The sequence below is a fragment of the Andrographis paniculata genome, unplaced genomic scaffold (assembly GCF_009805555.1).
Source record: "Andrographis paniculata isolate CXL003 unplaced genomic scaffold, ASM980555v1 Contig80END, whole genome shotgun sequence".
NCBI lineage: Eukaryota > Viridiplantae > Streptophyta > Magnoliopsida > Lamiales > Acanthaceae > Andrographis > Andrographis paniculata.
In genome coordinates, this window is record NW_026137618.1 from 1803571 (window position 1) to 1829222 (window position 25652).

General features: G+C 36.6%; 1 long non-coding RNA gene across 1 annotated transcript; it reads right to left on the bottom strand.

Moving 5' to 3' along the window:
• Positions 1-8321: 8321 nt before the first annotated feature.
• Positions 8322-12290, bottom strand: LOC127241040 (uncharacterized). Its single transcript, XR_007836438.1, has 5 exons — positions 12048-12290; positions 9048-11805; positions 8861-8971; positions 8639-8783; positions 8322-8561 (listed from the first exon to the last, which is right to left on the bottom strand). It is a non-coding gene; the product is annotated as an uncharacterized LOC127241040 (long non-coding RNA).
• Between the last annotated feature and the right edge of the window lie 13362 nt (positions 12291-25652).

The window sequence follows — 25652 nt, forward strand, 5'->3', positions numbered from 1 at the left end:
TGAAAAGAGAAGTCGTTAAAAATGGTTGAGAAGCGATGTAAGTGAAGTGAGGATGACCTATCATTAAAGGGATTGAAAAGGCCTAGGTGCGATAAAAATCAAATAAGGTCACGAGCAAACACAATGTTTGTTTGAAACTCTGTGATTCATAGCAAAATATAATAAACAATGAATAAAAAAAAGAATTATGCACCTTTCGGCTGAAGGTTCCCTTATTAAAAATGAGTCCTCATCAAGCGAGCAAAGTTCTTTGATGACTCCGCTCATGTTAAATCAGATTGACAAGTTTTGAATGCTTAAGGATCAATTGCTTATATTTGATATTCACTCTATCCACAACAATGACATTGATTTTATGCAATACTTGACTGCCTTGAACGGGTTAACTATGTAATGATGAGATTGAGTTTATTCGAGACGAACAAAAATTTAGTGTGAGAAGGTTTAATAAATCCAAATAATAGCATATTTTTCGCTTGACAAAACTGTGTATTACTCGAATTTTTATATGAAAACCATCACAATATCTAATTTATGGCATACTTTATTGATTCGCATCTTGGTATGATCCAAAGCTTGTCTGTTGAGATTATTAAAGTTTTTTGCCTTTTTTAAGCGATGTTTCCCAGAAAAGCTAAGTGTTGAAAGTCAAGTGACGGCGCTCGGGCTAGGCAAGCGACGCTCTTACCGTTTGCGCCAGCGCCAACGACTAGACATCCGCCGCTGCAGAAGCGAGACTGGACCACTCCAAAAATTGACCAAGTGTTCATCTCTCAGCAGTCAAGTCATTCCACTACCAACCAATGACGATAGCACCGCTTGAGCTGCGCTGATGCCCTCCAATCATCCAAACAAGTGAGGAATATTTGTGTCCTTACATTTTGAAATGACCAAAGCGGCAACCAGAAGTTATGGCCAGTGCAACTACTTCAACAAATTAACTGCCGCAAACCGCATAATTTCCCAGCAGTTTCAACCGCCGCTTAACTGCTCTGCAACTGCCGATCGCAAAGATCTATAAATTGGGACATATTCCATTTGTAAACCACCAAATACACTACATTTAGTTCTTTCTGCAGATTTTAATGCTTTCCAAGAGCTCCAACCCTATAAGAGAATTCTCTAAATAGGGAGGGCCAAAGGTGTTGAGATCTTCTTCTCCTCTGGCCACTCACCTTATTCCTTTCTATAATAGAGTACTACTTTGATTTACAACTTTGTTAGTGCTTTTGTAATGTAGATCTTTACTATTTTCTTAGTAGTTAGTTAAATATCATGATTTCTAAATATTCACCTTCAACCTCGTTTCATATTTGTGTCAAAATGTTAGGATTAGAATTTTGTTTCACTGAGAAAGAATAGAGAAGAATCAATTATATAAGTCTAGATTTGCATCGTATTCCGTAAGATAATTTAGGTAGTTCAACGTAGTTAAGTACGTGGGAGCCTTGTCGACCTGCTTAGCTTATGTTTTATGAATTCGATTCTGATTAAAGACAGGTCATATAAGGGTTATGCCACTAATGAGAAATAGATTACGATAATTAACGGGCACAGGCGCTTGTCTATTACGTCACAAAAATGTCAAGTGACACTAGCATTTCTTGCCTATAAGGTTATGATTTTGGGCATCATTGAAGTCTTGTTGTAAATTTCCTAGGTCAAGTACTAACGATTTTAGTTTCTGTGCTAATCATTTTGTACAATTACATTCACTTCTTATGTCAGTACGTGTTATAAATATATGTTTATCTTATTCACTATCATCACTCGCTCATTATATCAATGAATTTCTAGCCATCTAGGAATGCACAGATGACACACAGCATTATCTGATCCCCTTTCCCACTCACGTAGTATCACTCATATATTTATAATCCACTTACTATACATCCGCTCGCTCTCGCTCACCACTGCTCTCGATGCATCCACCGCTCGCGCACCATCCTCATTGCATCTCTCATCAATCGCTCACTTTTACTCACTTTGATTGAGTTCTGTTTTAGTTAACTCTTTGGCTTGCTCTCAAGAGAGCCAGCCCTTACCACTTTGCGCTTAACTTGTAGAAAATTCTTGATTTAAATTTCACTAGTTAAAATCTCTATATTCGACTTGGAAAATCACCACTAAAAGAAGTATAAATAAATTTGATGATGTGATTTAGGGTCTATAATTTCATTTCTTTTAGCTATAACTAACCGTACAAAATAATGCACCTTTCACTCAATAAACTCGTAATAAATTCCCTGTTTTAAATAACAAACTTTTGCTAATCATATTGATTGAATCAGGAACTATTTTTATAAATATTATCTTAGTGGATCGCATTTTTCTTATTCGATGTTTGGTTTGATTCAATTCACTTTATGACTTGGATTTGTTTTGTCGTAATGTATGGTTTGGTACGTGTAGGAGATAAATGAAATATAATTTTTTTGGGGGTAGGTTAAAACGACTTATAGAATTACTTACAAAATTTATTCCTTCGCAAACATTACATTGACATGTTGCGACAAAAACTTTCATGCGTAATTTCGTTAGTAAACTATACTTGAAATCACTCACAAATGTTTCTGTCTTGTTGACTTTTACTCATGGAAACGATTATGTGAGTAGTGTATTTTTTGAAGAGTTCTGTGAGTAACTTACTTACAAAAAACATTTATATAAGTAAAATCTATCGTGAATTGCCCATGGACTTTGGCCGTCTGGTGTTAACGACGTGGTTTTTATAGACATAATACATTTTCATTCGTAATTCCCTGAGTTATCAATTTACTCATAGATTTTTTCCATGACTAGTGTTTGTATATTTCTTTGTTTAAATATTTATTGTATTTTCCCCATCAATTTCACCAAAAAATGGTGATATAACTATTGTTTTCATTCTGGTTTTCCGATTATACAGTCATTTGGTTTTGGATGCTCAGGACTGCTATAAAAAAAAAAAAAGAAATTGAAAATTTTCATGGCAAGAATACTTTGGATTAGGGCAAATTAAGTTGGGTATGTTTCATTGGTTCAACAAGGCTTGATGAAGAATTAAAGAGTAAAAACATATTGTTGTAAGACATGTTCTATAAAGATAAGGAGGACTTCCTTGTGCATGTTCTCAGTGATATTCAATTGTCTTTGAGTGATGATGCTTTGTGTGTTGTGGCAGAAGAGACACCGCCTATAGGTTGGTGGACTAAACTTGGAGCATTATATATGATGAAATTGTTGACTAACGACTTTATTTGAAGCAATAGTTCTTCACTTTTCGTATGGCAGAAAGTAAGCCGATTATGAATCATCTTTATGGTTTTGACAAGATTATTATATTTTTAAAGATGTTGATGTTAAGATTGATAATGAAGATCAGACATTATTTTTTCTATATTCTTTACCTTGTTTATTTAAGTATTTTGTTGATATAATGTTATGTGGCCGTAACATTCTTTCCAAGATGATGTAAAAACATCATTGAATTTTAAGTAGTTGAAGCAAAATGTGCCTGAAAACTTTATTGATGATCAAGTTGATGATTTGGTCGCTTAAGGCAAAAAAGTTCTGAGAATAACAAAGACAAATCTATATCTAAATTAAGGTCGGTAAAAGCAATTACTCCAAAGGAGAAGACCATTAGAAAGATAAATGTTTGAAACTCAAGAGAAATAAAAGTAATACTTACTCCTCAACTGCTAATAATTTTGTTAACTTTGCCGAGAAAAATCTTGACAATGCTTTTGTAGTATCACAAAGGTCACTTGATGACAATTAGGGTACTTAATTCGGATTGTTCCTATCATATGTGTCCTACAGAGATTGTTTCTCCTTGTATCATTTAGTTAAAGGTGGAGTTGTATTGATGGGGAATGACACATTTTATAAGGTGGTTAGCATATAAACAGTTCGAATTAAGATGCATAATGAGATTGTGAGGATGCTAATTAATGTTCGACATGTACTAGAGTTGAAAAAAAGAGAAGAAGCTTATTTCTTTTTGTAATTTTGACTCACTTGACTATAAGGACACATGTGCAACTGAAGTTATATGGATTTCTAGTGACTCTCTAATTGTAATTCGTGGAAAATTGTTAAATGGTCATTATTTACTTCAGGACAATATTGTTATAGGTTCTGCATTAGTTTCCACATATTTTTCATCAAATCCTGACCTAGATAATGCTCGTTTGTGGTATAGTATCTTTGTCATATGAGTACGCAGATAAATCTGTTGGGAATATACAAGAGAAGAGAGAGAAAGTTGAATAACAAAACACGAAAATTTAACGTGGTTTGGTCTCACAACAAACTTACATCCATGATCCCAAAATGGGATAATCCACTAAAATATTTATTACAATTTTTGCATAGATAAAATTGTAAAAGTCTTCCTCACAACAACTCACCAAATCTCAATTTTACTCTATTAAGTTATTAAAGAAAAAAGACTTGTTGTCATATCTTAAAATAGGACCCAAATAAGTCAATTTAGAAGAGTCAATGTCCCCACCTTTTCATCACACTTCCAATGTGGGACATGAGAATTTACACAACAAAATCCACCTTTGAGACTTGTAGATTATGTTTCGTTTGTAGCATCCAAGTTCAAGCACTCACTTTTTCGGTTTATGCAGCATATAAGTGCCACCAGAAATATTAAAATAGGCGACTTATGGAGTTTATTTGTTTAAGTATGCTAATTTAAGTCAATATAGAAATTTGCGATATTGTGGCGTGAAATTAAGCTCGTTATTTTAAACTCGAAATAAACCCAAACTTAAATCCTATATTGTATATAGGAATTGGTGTTGCTGCTACTCGAATCGATGATGTAATTAAATCAACACAAATATTGAAGTTATTTTGGTGTCTAGTTAATTTTGTTTGGTTCGAATACAAAGAAATTAGGATTTCTTTTGTATTCTTTTGATTGATTATTTGTTGTTTTGGGGATATATTGTATTTAATTTGAGACTCCTTTCGATTGGTTGAATGTTCTTCGACTCTTGATAATATTCGATCAATTATGATAATCCAACTATGAATAAATTCCCCAAAACTAAAACACCCCGAGATAGCTAATACTCAATTTGTTGGCACTACAAAATGGATAGCAAGTTAATTAGGCGTCCATTAGTTAATTAATAACGGACCAATGAACAACAAACACGTAGGGGGAGTCCCTCAAACTTGAATGAAGGTATAGTTTATGAGAATAAATGTATCAGCCAATGAGAAATCAACAGCGAGGCAACTCAAGCGAGTGATGCCACGTCACCGATTATGCACATTTTACATAGATTAATGATGGTGTGCTCAGTCCTCGCATTTTCATTGGTTGGCCGGAAATAGAAATATTGTCCAGAACAAGTAACAATAATATCACCCAAACTGCCAATCATTTCAGATCTAATGAATTTTTAATTAATTAATAAAATAATACTTTTACGTATCTGATATTTAAAGATGAGCAGCTGCCATGCCATTGGCTACTAATTGGTGAAATCTGTCCAATGGTAGTTCAAAGGCAAAAAAGTTTGGACTGTAATGCAATCCCCTGTTATATAATAATATTGTTTTTATTGTGTGCTAATCAAAGACAATGCACCATCTAACACTATACTTTATCTACACCATTTTTACATCACAATACTATTATTTTTTTAGTGTTCGTGCGAGTCAATACTATGACCCTCCATTTATAATAAATATAATTTATCTGCAGACTTCAAATTTTTTTTAAAAAATAAAATAAAATAAAAAAGTGAGAATAATTAATCAATATTTGGTAAGTAGAGGTAGAGCTAGCGTTGATGATTGGGCGATGCATGTATGCATGGTGCTCACGCTTCAAGTCCATTCTAGGGTTAGTTGGATTTCAATTAATTGTTTAATTAATTAAATAAATAATAAAGATATGCACTATAAAAAGACATGACTTAGAAGTTTAATATAACAATTCAAGTGGACGGATAATATATATAAATTAATATAATGCATCTATTTCATGCTGTGTTTCAACTCATATATATATATATATATATATTAATGGCTTAAAAGTCAGATTATTGTGGGGTGGTCCCTTCATTAATTCTTGTGCTTATGTAGGTATGTAATGTTTGTAATTATATGTTTAGGTATTAATAAGACAAATTAATTAGCATGTAGCAATAGTGTGGTACAGTTTGCATGAGTGCATCCAAATCCAATCAAACTTTTTGTCCACTAAACTATTCAAGCTGATTAAACCCCTTTACATCATACATGAGAATTCACTAGATACCTTCTATACATACATATATTATTGCATTGGTCACTACAATAGTATATATAGCAATAGAACATAAAGGGAAAATTGTAAAAAATGCTCGTAGGTTTAGTTATCATTTTAGGATATTTTTTTTTCTACTTTCGTATTTTAGGACAATATGTGTACTTCAAACATGATTTTTTCCTCCGCCGCTGGAAAAATGCACGTGACCATACGTGGTATTGCCGGTGCAAACGTGGACTTCGTCAGTGGTGTGTTGTCGCCTGCGTGGACATCGGAGGAGTGATGTGGAATTTCAATTTATTTAAAAAATATAAAAAAAAATTAAAAAATTTCAATTTTGCCCGATTGGACCAAATTGAAATTTAAACCCTAGATCCACGAGAGACAATCCCGCTCCCTCATTCTTCCACCCATTGAATCGATTTTCTTTGTCTCCAAAATCAAACCCGCTTATCGCAATTTTGAATCGAACCAATAATTTCACCCATCAAACACACCCACCCGCGTCCACCGTCGACCTCCGTCACACGCCGTTCCCGCCATCGTCTGTTAATGCATTGATGGAAAATTCCCAGCAAAGTTCAAGTGTGTAAAAATTTAAATTTTTTTTTTTTAAATTTACAATGATTTTTTGTGGTGATATTCCGCTCCAGTCATGGAGTTTAGAACAACTTTTTCTTTTTTTTCTCAAATTTTGTACATTTTTCTAGTAGTTTAAAATGAGTTTTTATTTCTAAGATTTTGTGTATTTAAACATATGAACAAGCGAAGGTGGGATCTCGTCGTCGGCACCTTCGGACTTAGAGTGCCACTGCGCAATGAAAGTTATACTGTACACTTCATGGACAGTGGATAATCCTGGAAGAAGATTCAATTGTTGTTCGAAATTGAAAGTATCAAATTTTGTGAACTATTGTAATTTCGATATTATACACATTCATCATTGTTCATTTGTCATACATATAGAGAGGAACACGATCGGGGTGTGCATTTTTTTGGTGGGAAGATCCACGAATGTGCAGTCGAGCGAAAGCTGTAATCCCGGGCTTATTGAAGAAATTGAATAATAAGGATGCTAAAAATAAGCTACTGAAGCTACAAGTTTCAAAGATGAACGATCGGGATGCTGGAATCATGTCACTAAAACAAGAAATTAGAAAAGTTAAATTGAAATTGATGATTGTTGTATGTTGTCTTCTTGCTGTTGTTTTATACATGTGGATGAAGTAAAAAAAAATAAATGAAGATTGTACTGTGTTACTGTAGGATATTTGCATTTGAAAGTTGTAGTAGTAGTTTTGTTAGCATTACATGGCAAATAACATTGCGAATATTATCCCGAGCAACATTACATAGCATGACACAGAAAACATGGTTACCAGTTTCAATATAGCTTAAATTTAGACAACGTAATCACATTATAACACATGATGCACAAAAGACAAAAAAGCATCTCAAAAATTTATATCAATCCACCATCAACGACATAAGAAAAAAACCTATAATGCCACTACCACACACAAATTTTAAAATGTATCAACTTAACTTTTTTCACGAGTTGTGGTTGAGCCCCTCCGTAAACCATGTCGCTTCTCAAAATCCCTGCTCTGTTCGACGAGTTTTGATAGTTCTTGTTGACTGACGAACAAGTATTGGTCCAGGTTCGAAGCAATGGGTGTTCGTGACATTTTCGATTGCTCGAACATTGATGGCGGTTTACGAGCTCCATTTTCAACTTCTCTTTTTTGTTTCTTCTCCTACGCGCGTACCAAGTTTATGAACCCATTGAGGTTAAATAATAAAATAAGGCATGCTTATGAGAGATATATCACCTCTCGCACATCTGCTTGTTGGTTTACATCCGAAGGTAATTGGATCTTTTTACCTTTGTTTCTTGTCTTTGGAAGAAAAAAGAAAGTTTGATATGAAGGAGATAGAAATAAAAGAGCGTTAAAGTATAATAAATAGATGAAACTCATGCTTCGCCGTTATGGTAGTGTATTGAGCTTTACTCGATGAGGTTCTGCATTGCATTTTGGGAAAGGCTGTAGAGGCGCAAAACTAAAACGTCAAATGATGTATTAAGATTGAATAAGCTGTCGAAAATATAGTTTAGATGTACAATAGGTCTTTCTATCATGGTTGTTGAGAGACAACTTTCAATAAGACTTTGTTCAATCAGGGTTGTTTGGGGATCTGCTTCAACTGGACATTGTTCAATCACGGTTGCTGGGGGATCTGGTTCAACGGAAACTTGTTCAATACCTCCCGATGCATTACGTGCCCTAACATTTATTGTCTAAGTAACCAAAACAGAAAATATGAGTGCCCCTGAAAGCAATTTTAAAAGAATTTTAAAGATATAAAGCCGCATACACTGCGCCGTAAAGGTAGCATTGGTTGTCTTTTTCATTTCGGTTGTGCAATTTGATCAACCCTTCCGCACGCAACATTGGTAGTGGATTCTTTTTGTGTTGGTTCAATTTGTTCCTCAGTCTCACCCTAGGATAGTTTAATTGTACTGGATAAACATCCACACAGTGTTAATAAAAAACCACACAATGCAGTGTTAGATCCAAACCGTAGTATTATCCTTACCGGAGCACTTTCGTGGACCGAAGTTCGTCCGCATTGTTCTTTAGCTGCGGGCAAATGTTCTTCACTAGTTGCTCCCTCATCCATAGTTTCTCCCTTATCCATAGTTGTATCCTATATATTAACACACAAGTCAAAAATAAGTAACACATATTATATTATATAAACTCATAAAAATCTACATACAAACCTTATGTTGTGAGTTCAAGGATGGGCAGTGGGTTGCATTATGGCCAACAACATCACAATGGCCACATTCAATGGCGGTTTGTCTTATTTTCAACCTCGATTTTCCCTATTTTATTTCAACATTTTTTCGAGGCTCCCCTGGATCACGTTTTTGTAGTTTCTTTGGCCTCTCAATGCGTCTCCTAACAGTGGGTGGCTCTGGAGGAGGGTAAGTTGTGTGTTCCCAAAACACCTCACTACTTACGGCTCTGATTGAATAGTCATAGACTTGGTTATATGTTTCCACATCATACACGCTGCTCAGATAGTCTATCGCATCCCCCTCTTGATTTCCGATTGCCGAGATAACATGATTACATAGGATCCCACTCAATTGCCACGTCCTACACGAACACGTCCTGTCGGCCAAGTCCACACTGTGTTGTCTTCCATCAGCGCGAGATATCTGATAATACTTGTCATTTGACTTGATCAGAATACGATCTGCCACCTTTGCTCTATTCCTTCGAACAACCTGATTTGCCTTCAGGCAAATCACCAAGTCCCCCTATTTTTTGTGTGCATGATCACTGTTAGCTTGCAATCGCTTCATAAGATACACTTGAATCTCTTCAAACATAGATAAAATATGCTTGTCTTGGGCCTCGGATATGACACTGTTAAAACTCTCACACGTTATTAATAAGCAGCTCACACTTAGAAAATAGCTTAAAGTGTGACTTGCTCCATTCCTCAGCAGGCTTTGCTCGAAGCTACTCCCACGCCTTTTCGTCAAACTCCTTTACCCCATCCATCTTCTGTCTAGATTCACCAACAGTGGGTGCCCGCGCTGCCTTCTATAAGGCATTCTTCCATGCTGTCCCTTTAAAGCCAGTGGTCAAAAATTTATTGTGTAAGTGCCGCACGCAACATCGGTGCTTCTTCCCAGGGAAAACATCCAACAATGCTTGCACAAATACTTTATGTTTATCAGACATAAAACAACTTTCCCATTCAGATGTTATTTCCAAATCCCTCTTCAATAATGTCAGAAACCAAGTCCACATTTTCCAAGTCTCATTTGCCACTGATGCAAACGCTATCGGAAAAATAAAATTGTCTGGATCGAAACCAACAACAGACAACAAGACTCCCCCATAAACAGTCTTAAGATGACATCCATCGATGCCAATAAAAGGCCTACAACTTTCCTTGAGTCCCCTTTTCAGTGCATCAAGGCATTTATACATTATGTCAAATGTGGAGTTATCCCCATCCACCTTGGTCCCTAACACAACAATTGTCACAGGATTAGATTGTCGTAGTGCATGGGCATAATCCCAAAGTCTACCATACTAATGTGTGGCATCCCCTTCCAACTCTTTCAAAGCTCTTTTTTTGGCCCTGTAGGCCATATCCTTTGACACATTTAGGGTGTGTTCGTTTGTAGGACTTACACAAAATCCTACTATTCATCCAAAAATTTCCCCCCAAAAACATCAAATCAAACACCTATTTTTCATTTTTTATATTATATTAAAAATCAATTTTACATTCAAAACATCACATCAACACCTATTTATATCACATCATACAACTATTCAAATTCAAAATTTTTACTATTCAAATCCCAACTCAAAATCCAAACCCCCAAACAAACACACCCTTACTTGTAATTCGTTGATAGCATCCATTTTGAATCCTTTCATTGTTCTTTTTGGGTCGGATTTCAACTTATTTGCATACTTATCGCTCAACCACTTCATTTTCATATTGGACAGGTTGAACTTCTACTCACAATTATGTTCTCCATGGTATACTGAGATCTCAAATCCAATTCCAGCATCCGTAACACGTACATAAATTTTTCATCTACAACTACTGTCACCACAATCAACGTACACTCTTTTTGGGTCAACTTTTGTGAACTTTATTTGCCCCCTATTGACAACAGCGTAGGAGTTCACAACATATTTCAACTCATTCCCGCTTGAAAAGGCCATACCAATTTCAAACTCTGGTGAAAACAAATCATTTTCCTGGAATGTGGGAAAAGGCTTCTCCTTCAAGCCACCGTCGTCTGATTCCACCAATTCTGTAAGTTCATTATCAATCTCCAATATATTTTTTTATCTCATGCTCAGCATCCCCTCAAATGCACTCTTCCCCTTTCATCCATATGTTTTTCTCTGTCTCCTTCTAAATCACCGATAATCTCCTCGGATATATCATCCACATTATCATCAAACAATCATCCTCCTCATCAGTATCTGAACCAATGACAAATTCTCTGTCAGATTCAGAAGCCTCACCTACTTGTATGCCCTCACACTCCTATCAACTTCAATTCCTTTCGTCACCCCACCAGATAGCTCCTCATAAATCCCATCCACATATTCATCGAACAAATCATCATCGCACTCATCCAGTTCTGATTCAGTATAATACTCTACATCATACTCGGACTCACCATCTGCTTCTATCACTTCTCCTATATCCACAAACACATCTAATTCACCAAGTTTCCCACCTATGTTTTCCGATGCTATTTGACTAAGGGATTCATCATCTACTACAAATCTAAACCCCTCATCTCTATATACGTAGAAATCCAACTTATTGGTGCTCGATACCCCACAGTTAAAAGCATATCTAAGTAGGCACGTTATGTTAAGAAAATTTACCTCGATCGGGTCAGAAGATGTTTTCTTGCCCCCAGCGTATTTTGGGCTGTTAAGAATAGAGTTATTGTCGCTTTACTGGGGGTGGTGGTCCAACACCTAAGAATCAGAGTGAAAAAATAACTGTCAAGCATCAAATTGAGGCCACAATAGCTAAGTAATTAATTCAGAAAAATGAGAACACAACTGGGCATGCTTTCCATAAACGAACACGACAAAAAAAATCACATCTTATGCGATTAATTGCTAGTAGAACAGAACACAAACCCACATACTTTCTTTTCTATTCGACAAAATATATATATATATATCAAACCCTAAGCGCAGTGAAAAAACCATACCTAATTTTGTGGAGTATTTGTGTGTCGTACGAGGTGAAAAAAACCCTAGTCATCGCCCTACCCTAGTCCTGAAATAATGGAGTTTTTCGCAGCGATTCCACCCCACGAGGTGGAGTATTTGTGTGTCGTACTGTGTGGTTCAACGTCGGTGGTGGAAAGAAAGGTGGGCCAATGGTGGAATCAAAACGGAGGTGGGGGAGATTGATGTTGGGGAGGAGATTAAACTAGGGCTCTGCTTACGGATTCAAATCAAAGGGAGTGGGATTGTCTCTCATTGATCTAGGGTTTAAATTTCCATTTGGTCCAATTAGGCCAAATTGAAATTATATTATTTGCAATTTGGTCCAAAAGGGCCAAATTAAAATTTTTTTATTTTTTTTTATTTTTTAAATAAATCAAAATCCCACATCACTCCTCCGACGTCCATGCAGGCGACAGCACACCATCAATGATGTCCACGTTTGCACCGGGAATGCCACATAGGCACAAATGATGGTCACCTGCGTTTTTTCTGGCGCCAAAGGGTAAAAATCATGCCCGGAGTACACATTGTCCTAAAATGCGAAAGTTGAAAAAAATGTCCGAAAATGATAATTGGACTTACACACGGGGCAGTTTTTGTAATTTTCCCAAAATTAAATGCTTAAATTAAATTAAATATCATATATATTGGAAGAAAATAAAATTCTTATATAATAAATGTGTGATATTTAATTATGCACATATGTTAATATTTGTACAATAAATATCAACCATTAATGCAAAACTCTGCTTAAAATGTAAGATATAGTAGAAATATTACGTGCATAAATAGAGCGATATTAAATTTGACAGCAAAATAAATAAATCTTGTCAATAAAGAAAGTATTATAATTAATATCTTCCGAGATACGAAATGATATAAAGATCTTGACAAGATAGAAAGGCGCGCAATCAAATTCTTCAAAAGTGGAAAACAACACTTGATGGAAAATGAAAGATTATAAAATCTTTCGGTTGGCCAATCATGATGTGATACGTGGAATCATTAAAATAGGAAGCCAAGGCCACCCCTCCCCTATAAATAGGGTTCATGGCAACTTCATTTGAGACACCGAAGTTACATCGAGGATTCAAGCAAATGGGTAAGTCTTTAGACTTTCTATGTATTAGTCTTCATGCTCTTTGTGTCTTTCGAGGCGTTCTTTGTCGAAAGTCACTAATTTAAACATGTGATCCAAAATTTTTGACGAATCTTAATGTTCTTTTTCGTATGCCCAAGCCGGAGGAAAGATCAAAACTTCAAAAGCCGTTGAAGGATCTGTCAAGGGCAAGGAGGAGCCTCCCAAGTTCATCCCAAAGCTTCAAGGTGTTCGTCGCGTTCTTTGTCAAAAACATCAACTAGATCCTCTTCGATCCAAAATGCAAAGGGACACGCCGCCAAAAGTGTTATGGAACACAAAATCCACCTCCTCAAAGATCAAAGTCTCGGATCGCCTAAAGAAGACATCAAATCCAAAGCCAACGATCAAATCGCCCACACGGCGACCAAAACTCTTCAAAAAGCGGAAAAGCCAAACCAAAAATCAAAGCCTCGGATTGTCCAAAGAAGACATCAAATCCAAAACCGACGATCAAATCGCCCACATGGAGACAAAAGCTCTCCAAAGGCGGAAAAGTCAAACCAAAGATCAAAGCCTCGGATCGTCCAAAGAAGACATCAAATCCAAAGTCGACGATCAAATCGCCCACATGGAGACTATAGCTCTCCAAAAGGTGGAAAATCCAAACCGAAGATCAAAGCCTCGGATCGTCCAAAGAAGAAATCAAAATCCAAATCCGACGATCAAATCGCATACACAGAGACCAAAGCCCTCCAAAAACTAGCAATGCCAAACTAAAGATCAAAGCCTCGAATTGTCCAAAGAAGACATCAAATCCAAAGCAGACGATCAAATCGCCTACACGGAGACCAAAGTCCTCCAAAAGCTAACAAAGTCAAACAAAAGATCAAAGCCTCGGATCGTCGAAAGAAGACATCAAATCCAAAGCTGACGATCAAATTGCCCGTAAGGAGACCAAAGCCCTCCAAAAGCAAGCAAAGCCAAACCAAAGATCAAAGCCTCGGATCGTCCAAAAAAGACATCAAATCCAAAGCTAAGGATCAAAATTGCATACACGGAAACCAAAGCCCTACAAAAGTCGGCAAAGCCAAACCAAAGCTCAAAGCCTCAGATTGTCCAAAGAAGACATCAAATACAAAGCAGACGATCAAATCGCTCTTATGGAGACCAAAGCTCTCCAAAAGCCGGCAAAGTCAAACCAAAGATCGAAGCCTCAGATCGTTCAAGTAAGACATCAAATCTAAAGCTGACGATCAAATTTCCTATACGGAGACCAAAGCCCTCCAGAAGCCGGAAAATCCAAACCAAAGATCAAAGCCTCGGATCGTCTAAAAAAGACATCAAATCCAAAGCTAAGGGTCAAATTTTCCTGCACGGAGACCAAAGCCCTCCAAAAGCCGGCAAAGCCAAAACAGAGATCAAAGTCTTAGATCATCCAAAAAAAGACATCAAATCCGAAGTCAATGATCAAATCGCCCACACGGAGACCAAAGCCCTCCAAAGTCCGGAAAAGTCAAAACAAAGACCAAATTCTTTCGGATTGGCCAAAAGGACATCAAGTCCAAAGTCGACGATCAAATTGCCCGCACGGAGATCAAAGCTCTCCAAAGTCCGGCAAAGTCAAACTGAAGAGCAAAAATCTTCGGGTCAAAGAAGCCATAAAAATCAAGTTGGAAACGAAATCAATCCGGAAAAAGACTCAAAGGACCCAAATATAGAATAAGACCCACTTTAAATCCAAATTAAATATAATTTGTACAAATCTTGTGTTTATTGAAAATAACACAATTTATATCTACATATACACATCAATAAATAAAATCTAATTAACATCAGTAAATAAAATCTAATTAACTGTCTGTCTGTATATAAATTAATTTTGTGGATTCAAGTGCTTAAAAGAAGATTTTGGTACCGTTGAATTGTAGTTCAATAATATAGTAATAGATAATAAGACAAAATTACTCATAATCCACCTATGATTTGAAAGGTCTATATCATTCTCCCTCATAGTTTAAAAGTTGTCTGATAATCCCTCTTATTTTAAAAAATATTGCACAAAATACATTTTTAGGAAATTATATGCAATTTTTACGAAGATATAAAAGAGTTTCATGTAATTTTTAGAGGATTCTATACAATATTTTTCAAATACGAGGAAATCTCGTATAATTTCTAAAACATGAGAAAATATAATGTGAATTTTCCAAACCACAAGTAAGTTTTAAAAATTTTACTTAATAATAATAATATGGTTTAAAAATATATACGTCGTTTGACTACTGGTTTCATGTATCGGTTAACAATAAAATTGTGAATTATATGATAACACTCTTTCTTTTTCTTGTTCTATTTTGTTTTCCTAAAATCACCATTATATTAAAAACTTTCAATTAATTAATTCATAAAATTTGATGTAACAAAATATATAGGATTTTAAACTTGAGCATCTTAAGCCTATATGTGTAATTAAGTTGGTAGTTGACGGGGGTGTGAAGTGTGATGTGAGGCATGCTTAACCATATAGGTTGAGTATGTGTACTAAGGGTTTTAGCTATATTTAGTGTCATTTTTCCTATGTGTAATATAGTCATTTTTCTTTCTAATTCACAGTGAATTTTTGCCTTGGTTAGTACCTTAGACATAGAGTAATTGAACCGTTAGAACAACCAAAATTATTGTTTGTGTCTTGATATTTGTAACAACTGATATCGAAGCTATGCACAGTGATAGCTCTCTTGGTAAGTGAAGGAAAAGGTCTAAATGACATATTCAGCATAGTCAATTGTAGGTTTTGAATGGTGTAGATGGAAAATTAATTTGCTCGCGAACAATATGCACAAACATCCCGCTCACAGACAAAACATACACTATGAATATGATGAAGGATTGGAATGTTGAATTGGACATCCATGGTTGTAATTAAAATGTTCTTTCATGGAATGTGGCATTTGTCGTACGATGAAAGAAAATTGAACCAATGAGACAGTGTAAAAGTATGTAATAGACTATGTCTTCTTATACTAGCTAAGTTTATCTAATGTAGAAATAACTGAGTCCATTATCATAGTTGGTTTCTGTTAATATTGAATTTGATGAAAAGATGAAGCCCAATCCAGCTTTATAATAAAATAATAAACTGAAGTTCAATACAAATGAAAATATCAAGTGCTAAAATTTTAAAGAGATACAAGATAGCGGGATCTACCCTAAATATAGAAATTTGATATATATTAATTTTGATCGAACCCATATTTGCTCAATGGATCCAATCGGCTGGACCAGAAGCTTCTCAGGCTCAAGCATTTACTTTTGCCGAAATATCACAAGTACCCCCGCGTCCTGAATTTAGAGCAAGTAATTCAGCATATTTTAACATGAAAAGTAGGGAGTGCAGTGTCTTGAAATAATCTGTAGGGACTGAACTTAAATATATTTTGTCTGACATGGATTTAAATCAAAGTGCCCCTTTTCATAATAATAATAATTATTATTATATGCACTTATATAAAAGAAGAAGGGAATTAGAAAAAAGGAGAGCTAGGTAGAACAAAGATGTTGCAAGCAGTTAAATTTTCTGATTTTTTGGAATTAGATAGATAATATGCAGGTTTGATCCTTGCAGGATATTGCACTCTCAAAACTTGCAAAGTATACCGCCGATTGATTAGATATTCAATATAAAATAAATTTCAGAATTAAAAATAAATTAGCATTAAACTCAATATTTTTCAATTAAAACAAAGATACTAAGCTTATTCCCCGGCAACGGCGCCAAAATTTGATAGAGGAGTTATGGGAGATTTAAAACTATTTTTAATATACAAGAAATGATCTATGTATGAAATGAAAATAGTGTTGTGCGTGTTCGTATAATAACTCCAAACACTTCATCAAAAGTAAAAAAAATCTCTTTAACTGGTAAGTGTCCGGATCGAACTCAGAGAACATGCGAATATCCTATATTTAATTAGAAAAAGTGCAATGAGTTAATATAATCGAAAGAGCTGACAAGTAAACATGTGAAAATTAAATCTAACTAAAAAAGAATAAAATATACGTATCTCGAAGAGGATGGAACTAGGCGTTTGTGTCTGCCCTGTATGTTATTAGATACTAGGCTTCCATGCATGAAATGAGCGGAATGATGATGGTGAACTAGCGTAGAATATATGTATAATTGCGGGGCGACTCGAAGGAATGAGCGTGATCGCATTTGCTCGCTTAAGCTTGATTCTTGGCTCGGTTGGTACTTGACCTTAGGGGATTTACAACGAGGCTTTAGCACACCCGACGAAGAACACTATTTTAAAGAAAAGCCGCTGTCTCCGGACATTTCTGTGCTCCAATAAATACACGCCTATGCCCCATGAATTATTCTTCCAAACGTTCCGCTAGTGGCTCTAACCCTGTGATACCTCTTTTTAATTGGGGTTAAATTGAGAAAAACAACTAAGTAGGTCAACAAGGCTCCCGCATACTTAGTTGCTATGAACCGTCTAATCTTTGTTAATGAATAAGCGCGATCATACGCATGGATGTTAACCCTTTTGTCGCCCTTCCACAACCGCGTCAAAATATAGCTTACACAATTCAAATCGAACATGGAATTTTTGGGTGAATGTGGGGAGAAGAAATCTGATAGGAATTTTATTTGCAAAAATAATATGCGAAAATTAAAAGAAAAGAGTGAGAAAATCAGTTTTCTTGTGACACAAAACCGAAAATTTTGTATTATTAAATTAGATAAAAATATGGACAAGAAGAAATGAAGATAATAAAGTGTATGAAATGATGGATTATGTGTATGGTTTTGTATAGAACATACAATGAGATGAGATATATATGGGGGAAAGAAACTTCTAGAAGTTTGGCGCTTACAACCGCGCATAAATAACTACCTCTAGAAATAGGTACTAAAATATGCACTTATAACTTACTAATACCTACCTATTTTTTAGAAGGTTCTAGAATAACATACATAAAACAACCAAAAGTTGACTAAGTAATAGTGCATAAATTAAGGAGAGCAGCTGAGGGAGCATTGTGCATTAAATGCAGCAGTTGGGGGTGTAGGGCACTAAATGCAGCAGCTGGGGGTGCAGAGTAGTAAATGTAGCGAAATTCTGTGCAAAGTTAATATTGGCCGGCGCATTAATTGCAAGAGCTGGGAGAGTCTGGCGGATTTAATGTAGCGGCCGTTGACTACAGTAAATGCTCGCTAACCTGCGGGAATTAAAGTGCCGCTTCGCTAATACTTAGGCAAAATCAATAGCCAACGTTGGAATTCTGCGCAGCCGTCGCTTTGCTAAATTTCATGTAAGGACTTCCACACTCTCTCACCAATTCCGTGGAGCCACCGCTTCCCTCACCTTCATGCATGGAATTCCACACAGCCGCCGCTCGCTTTCCGTGCCAGTGATGACCGTTGACTGTTCACTTATGTGTGTTGACTTTTTGCATTGACTTTTGTTAAGTTTCGCACCAACGGCTTTTTTCGCTCCCGAAGCCAATTTTTCGCTTTTTTAAATGAATTTTGGGCTTCAGACAAGTTTTCAAGCATTATTTCACGTGCATAAATAATAAACATCTTATAAATATTTATTTAAATAAATAATACTTATTAAATAATATTAATTTAACCAAATTTAAATAAGTAAATATCACATAAATAATGCCTAAAAATATAATTTACGGAACACATGACTTAATTTAATTTATACACCAAATAAATTATAAATTACACCTAAAATCTAATAAAATAATATTTTACACACAATATACAATAAATACAATTATTGGAATAAATTAACATAAATAATACCAAAATTTGATTTACATAAATAATTAATGAAATAAATATAAGCTTCACATAAATAAAATATGACAAAATCAAAAGTTATCAATGCTCTACATGTTCTTCTTCACTTTTACTGTAGACTAGAATATCATCAAAGTAGACTACAACAAATTTATCAATGAAAGCACATAGAACATGATTCATTAAACGCATGAAAGTACTAGGAGTATTAGTTAGACCGAATGACATTACCAACTATTCGTACAAACCTAGATTGGTTGCATACGAATATGGTGGTATCCACTCTGAAGGTCAAACTTGGAGAAAATTCTCGCTCTATTGATCTCATCAAGAAAGTCATCAAGGTGTGGGATTGGGTGTCGATACTTAATGGTAATCACATTTACCGCTCTACAATCCACACACATCATCCAAGTTTCATCATTCTTAGGGACAATGATTACAGAAACAACACAAGGTGATAAGCTCTCCTGAACACATCCCTTCTCAAGAAGTTTTTGGACTTGTTTTTTAATCTTCTTATTCTCATCTGGATTTCACCGATATGCAGGACGATTTGGAATCGAAGCAACTGATACGAAGTCAATTTGATGCTCTATCCCACGAATGGACGGTAGTGCTTCCGGTAGTTCTCTTCCGGGTATACATCATGCATATCTTTAAGCATCCTAGCAAAGAGAATGAGAAAATTAGTGAATAGATTATCTTTATCAGAATGAATAAATCTTTGCATAAAAATATAAAACAACCCCCCTTTTGATGATCTAGCTCACTTACTTTTCGCTAAAAATCGATAACTGAAAAAAGGATGTTGGAACCCTTAGCAGAAGACTCTTTTTTATCCTCTTTGGATACTTTTTTTATTCTTTATCTCTTTTAAGGCTTTCATCTCCATGCATTTTTCTTCAGAAACTTTCTTGATCTTTTTGAACTTCCTTCAATGGAAAAGAATGAATCATTTATCATAGATGATTCCTTTATCAGATTTCCATGGTCGGTCAAGAATCACATGACATGCGGTCATCAGAGTGACATCACAAAAGACATCCTCTTTGTAGGGACCTGATTGAAATTGGAACTTTGGCTTGCCTGGTAATCTTCTTATCACCACTAGCGTTCATCTATTGCAGATGGTATGGAGTCAGATGGTTGATTGTTTGGAGTCCAAGCTTGCCTATCCCGTAAGAACTTAGAACATTGGTGAAACTTCCATTATCAATGATGATCAACGCTTTCTTTCCACCAATCTTGCACCAACAATGGAACACATTCTCCAGTTGCTCCTTAACCTGATCAACAAATTTTTCTAACTCTTTTGGAACAACGCCAAGCATTTGCAAAACCACTAGAGACTTCCACGATAAATCTTCTTCAATTTGCTTTTCAGTCTCTTGGATTGCCTCATCCTCACTTGCCTCAACCTCATATTCCAAATCTTCACCCTCATTATCCGACAAAATTATATAGTCCCTATTATCACAAAGTACAACAGTTCGCACATTAGAGCATGCATTAGCACAATGACCTTTCCTTTGGCACTTAGAGCATGTGGCATCATTTGCTTTGTTTGGTGAACCATCTTTGATGACTTTTCTTTGTTCATAATGCTTAACCACCTTAAGCGGCTCATTCTTGGTTGTATGTTTATCATTTCCTTTGGACCATTATTTTGACAGTCTCATATTGCCCCCGAACTTGTTGAAATTTGGTGACGCATTTCCAATGCTCACACTCGTTTCTATCTTTCCATGGGATTCAATCTTGGTAGCAAGTTGTAAGGATACATATCCACTTGAACCATAATATCACACCTCAACCATTTGAGAAACCGATACGTTGTGACTCCATCAACTTCCACAAGTTGAGCCTGCATCACAAGCATTTCCATTTCCTTGTAGTACTGCTCAACTATCTTGCTACCTTGGACTAAAAACTGAATTTTCTGTAGGAGATCAATCCGATAATGTGGGGGTACAAAACGTGCATGCATAGCTCGAGTAAGGGCTGCCCATGTCTCAATCGGATCCTAATATTGCAATATCAGCTTCTACCTTCTCCCACCAAACAAGAGCTTACTCCTTAAACTGGACAACAACAAGCTGAATTTTCTTGCACTCTGAGTAATTATGACATGCAAACATCATCTCCAATTTGCTTTTCCACTCAAAAAACTCATTAAGATCAGACGATCCTACGAAAGGGGTATGGAGAACTTGATGGACTGTATGTTGTCATCAACCTCATTAACTCGGCTTTGGCTTATTTGATCATAGATATCCTCTTCCAAGCCAAATTTATCAAGCAACTCCTTCATAGCATCTCTTGTTCTTTGTCGTCTTTGGGTAGATGTAGCCCTCGGACTAGTATGACACCTTTCGGCAACATCAACTTGAATAGATCTCATATTTAGTAGAACACCAGCTGAGTTTATGGGCTGCTTGCTAAGATGTATTTCTTCACGTCTTGCATCACTATAACTTCTCCTTTTCTTCAATAGTATCATCCTTATCGAAGACCTCATCAAGTCTTTTCTCGATATTGTGATCAACCTTCCTTAACAAGGCCTCTGCATAAGCCTTCATTTGAGCAACGACAACATCATCTATGGCATCTCAAACATGATTTACTTGACTCCGTAGGTCATGTATCTCTCATCCTTGCCGATCCACTCGAAATATCATGCTATCCATCTTTCCACCTAACTCATCTTTAATATCTCGCATATCTTTGCTTTGCTTATTTATCAGAGCCAAGATATCATCCAACAAAGCCATACCTACACTAAAGCAAACTAATATATATATATATATATTGAAAGTTAGTGCTCACAACCCGCCCTCTCGCACACTCGTGTATACCTCTCGACAAATGGGTAGAGTTCCCAAGATCTTTAAGGTGCCTTGATGGACTCGTAAGTAAAGGTGGAAACTAAGTGATGTACGCATTTAAAGTTGACAAAAAACTCTAAAAATGACTCAATCAAAGGAAGAATATATTTGAGTCTTTCGATGGCTTGATGAAGCCCGTCGAAGTGCTGCTAGGGGTTCCCTAAGGTACTCCAGAAAGCCCTTAGATCATTGTTTCATGCGCCCCTTAGCAACTCATTCCCATTGGCTACTGAGGCAGGCTTCCCGACTCGGCCAAGCACCACAAAAGCCAAAGGCTTTCTAGAGAGAGAAAGTGTGGAGATGAATGGTTTTGATTGCCAAAACTTTGATGATACAAATGATAGGTGTGGAGGTCCTTTTATAGGCCAAGGACTCCAAAAGACACCCCTAGAAGATTCTAGAGTGTACAACCCTTAAAGCCAAAAGCACACCAATTTAGAATGTTCTACCAACTACCAAGGTGAGCCCAAAGGTCACACCAAGTTCTACCACCTTTTGGAACATTCTAGAAGATTCTAGTGAGTTTGAATGAAGTGTTTTGCATAATGAAAAAAGTGCTAAGTATAGAAAAACCGCTGCCACGTGACCGCTCGAAAGTCCGAGCTTAATACGGGGCTCCATTCCATTTCCTAAACTAACATCCTCAAATATGGAATTTCTTCAAGTATTGCTTGCCCCTCAGCAGCTTCCACTACTTGCTCTTAGTAGCATAGCCTCCGCAGTAGGTCCTCCAACCTGCTGACGAACTTGTAGCTGTCAATCATCATATTCTTCTATAAAATCTAGACATGGATCGGCTTTCATAAAGACCTCAAATCCTTGGAATCTTGCACCATCATTGAAAAATGGTATCTTAGAGTATAGTATATTGCCTCCAAAGAAGGGACCTCCAAAAGTGGATATGCTTTTAACTTTACCATTTCCACCTTATCTCAATTCCAAAATATGATTTATCGGTGGAGTGTGTGTGGATCTAGTCATAACACAATATGGCGGAATACGTTGGCTTTCCATCAATCACGAAAAAAGACATTTAGTCCTTTTTGCTTCCAACAGTGATATCCGTCACACTACTCCAGGGGCCTTATGGAAATTGCTTATAAAATCTATAATTTTTATTGCCGTTGGAATCAACTTATTGGTGGTATGTTCGATCTTTCTCCGTATAGCAAATTTCAGGATATTGACGGAAGCTCCACCATCCACTAACAGCCGGCTTACTATCTGCCCATCAAAGACGATGGTGAGGAACGATAGCTTGAGTTTCGGGTTGCTTCTTCCGCTGATTTTTTAAATATGATGTCTTCCTGTTTGATTTCCATTGGGTCCTCATCAGCCCAAAAAATTGGGCTTGAGTCATCTATCATCACATCACCTTGTAGAAATTCTAGATGAGAAGGTGGTGCATTGAATTCCTTTGGAAGAACTCCAATCATATTGGCTGCAAAGTCTCTATGATACTTCATCGCTCTCTATATTCTTATCCATCATGATTATTGTGAAATTGGCCTTGGACTCATCATCTTCTTCCATAAGTGCGTCCCCTAGTGGATCATCTTAGTGATCCTCAAGTATGTTACTGCAAGAGGATATTTCTGATGCTTTTCCTTCATGTCCACCGGGAATGATGTCTCCCGCTGGAATGCGCTTAGGTCGCCATTCCTATCTTATCTGTAATTGGTTCCAAATCCTCTTTGTAGCAAATTGTTGTATTTTTGCTAGCATCCACAAGTCCTGCCTTGATGCCAATGTTCGTCTGTTGAATGGCTTCACATTCTTCTCGATATTGATGCTGCATCTGCCACTTATGTGTTGTGGTTGAGGGTTTATGCTAACTTTTCTATTGATTCACCACCAATCTGCCATCTGGTGAAGGTTGTTCTGGGTATCGGGTAGGCCGAGGATTGATCACTACCTGGTCCACTAAAGTAACTTTCCAAACTATGTCATCTTTGTAGAAACTAACTTCCGCCACTGTATTATGTGGTGAAAGAAATCCACTTTGGCGGCCTAGTGGATAGCCCGATCCTCGTTAGTGTGGCCTTTCCAAGATGGCTTTTAAACCTCTTGAAGTATGGATAAGGCTGGTGCCTTGGTTTTGTTTTGCCGTATTCTGACAGAATTAATACATATCGGCTGAAGGTGGCTCTCTTGGCTATATTCTATATATGAGCCATCCTCTCCATCTTGAATTACTTGGGGGACTATAGGATGTCATTTCCCCCCGATTTTTTGGGCTGTCGAAAAGTTTTCTTAAGCTCTAATAGCCATAGAAGCCAAAGTTTGGAGATTTGCATACCCTTGGAAGACAAGTTTCTCTCGCAATTGATCATGCATCCCATTAATAGAGATGTCCACAACTTGATCCTCCGGAGTTTTCAAGTTGCACCACCGTTTTATCCTTCGAAATTGCCCCAAGAACTTTTCTACGGTCTTTTTCGCAAGCTAAAAAGGCCTGTGATAGTTTTTTTAGGTAGTAGACTGTGGAAACGCTCATGAAATCTTCTCCCAACTCGGTCTAACTCTGCAATAAATTAGGACGCAACGAGGTGTATGAACTAAAAGATGGTCCAGTTAGTGAAAAATAATTGCATTTTGTACCACTCATTGCTCCCGAGCTCTCCACCGCATTGAGCCGTAAATCAACTTATATGCTCGATGGTCATTTTGGAATCTTCTCCAAAAAATAGAGTGAATTCCGATATATTTGCATTATGTGGAATAGAATGTTCATCTACAATCAGATCTAGAAAAATGTTGTTGGTACTACAGCCTTGCGGGCATCCTTGAAGAATCATCGCCATATATCCTTCTAAACGCTTCCTCAAAAGCATCAAGATCTACTATTGGAATTCCTTGTATGTTCTCCTGTTGCCCAGGATATAGTGAATTTTCCACTTGAAGTGGTGCATTTTCCACTGAGCTGGTAGAATTTGCATTGGAACTGGTCAAACTTGATGCAAAGGCCCCTTAATAGGCAGCCACTGTTGTTAGAGGTGGACATGGTTCGGATATTTGCAAAATATGCAGGCATTTGATATCCAAACCGAATCGAACAAATACCCGAAACCTTGAACCGTATCCGAACCAAAAATTTCGGTTAACAGAAAATATTTGCAATGTTTGCAAATAATTCGAACCGAACCGAAATTAAAAAATAACATATTAAAAATAATATATTTTCAAATATTTCAAATATTCAAACCGAAACCGAACCGAACTCGAACCGAATATAATTATTAATATAAATTTTAAAATATAATAATATAAATATATTTGGTTCGGTTAATCGAACCGAAAAAATATCAAAAACCAAAACTGAACCCAACCAAACAAATATCAAATATGCAATATTTGTATTTGAACCGGATTTACTTAGTTAACCAAAAATTCAGTTCGGTTCAGTTTGGTTCAGCGGTTCGACGGTTCGGTTTGGTTTTTTTGCCCACCCCTAACTGTTGTAGCTCATCAGGAATAGCCACCAGTGGAACTTATTGAACTACTTCCACAACTGAGTGATCTTTTGGCACAGGAAAAACATCAGGAAAATGATATCCGCCTGTTGTTGGATGTGCAGTTTTTTCACTTAAACTACCGGATTTGCCATTGAAGGTGGCGGATTTTGCTGGACTGGCCCCCTTATGAGCAACCTTTTTCATGGTATTTCTTGAGCCGCCGCTAGTGGTGCTCTGATAGGCCGATTGAAAGGGATCGGGCTCTTCATAGGAATCTGCTGGGACGGATTTGGATTGATGCTCGAGAGACATGTGGTAGGGATGTGTATGGAACTGCC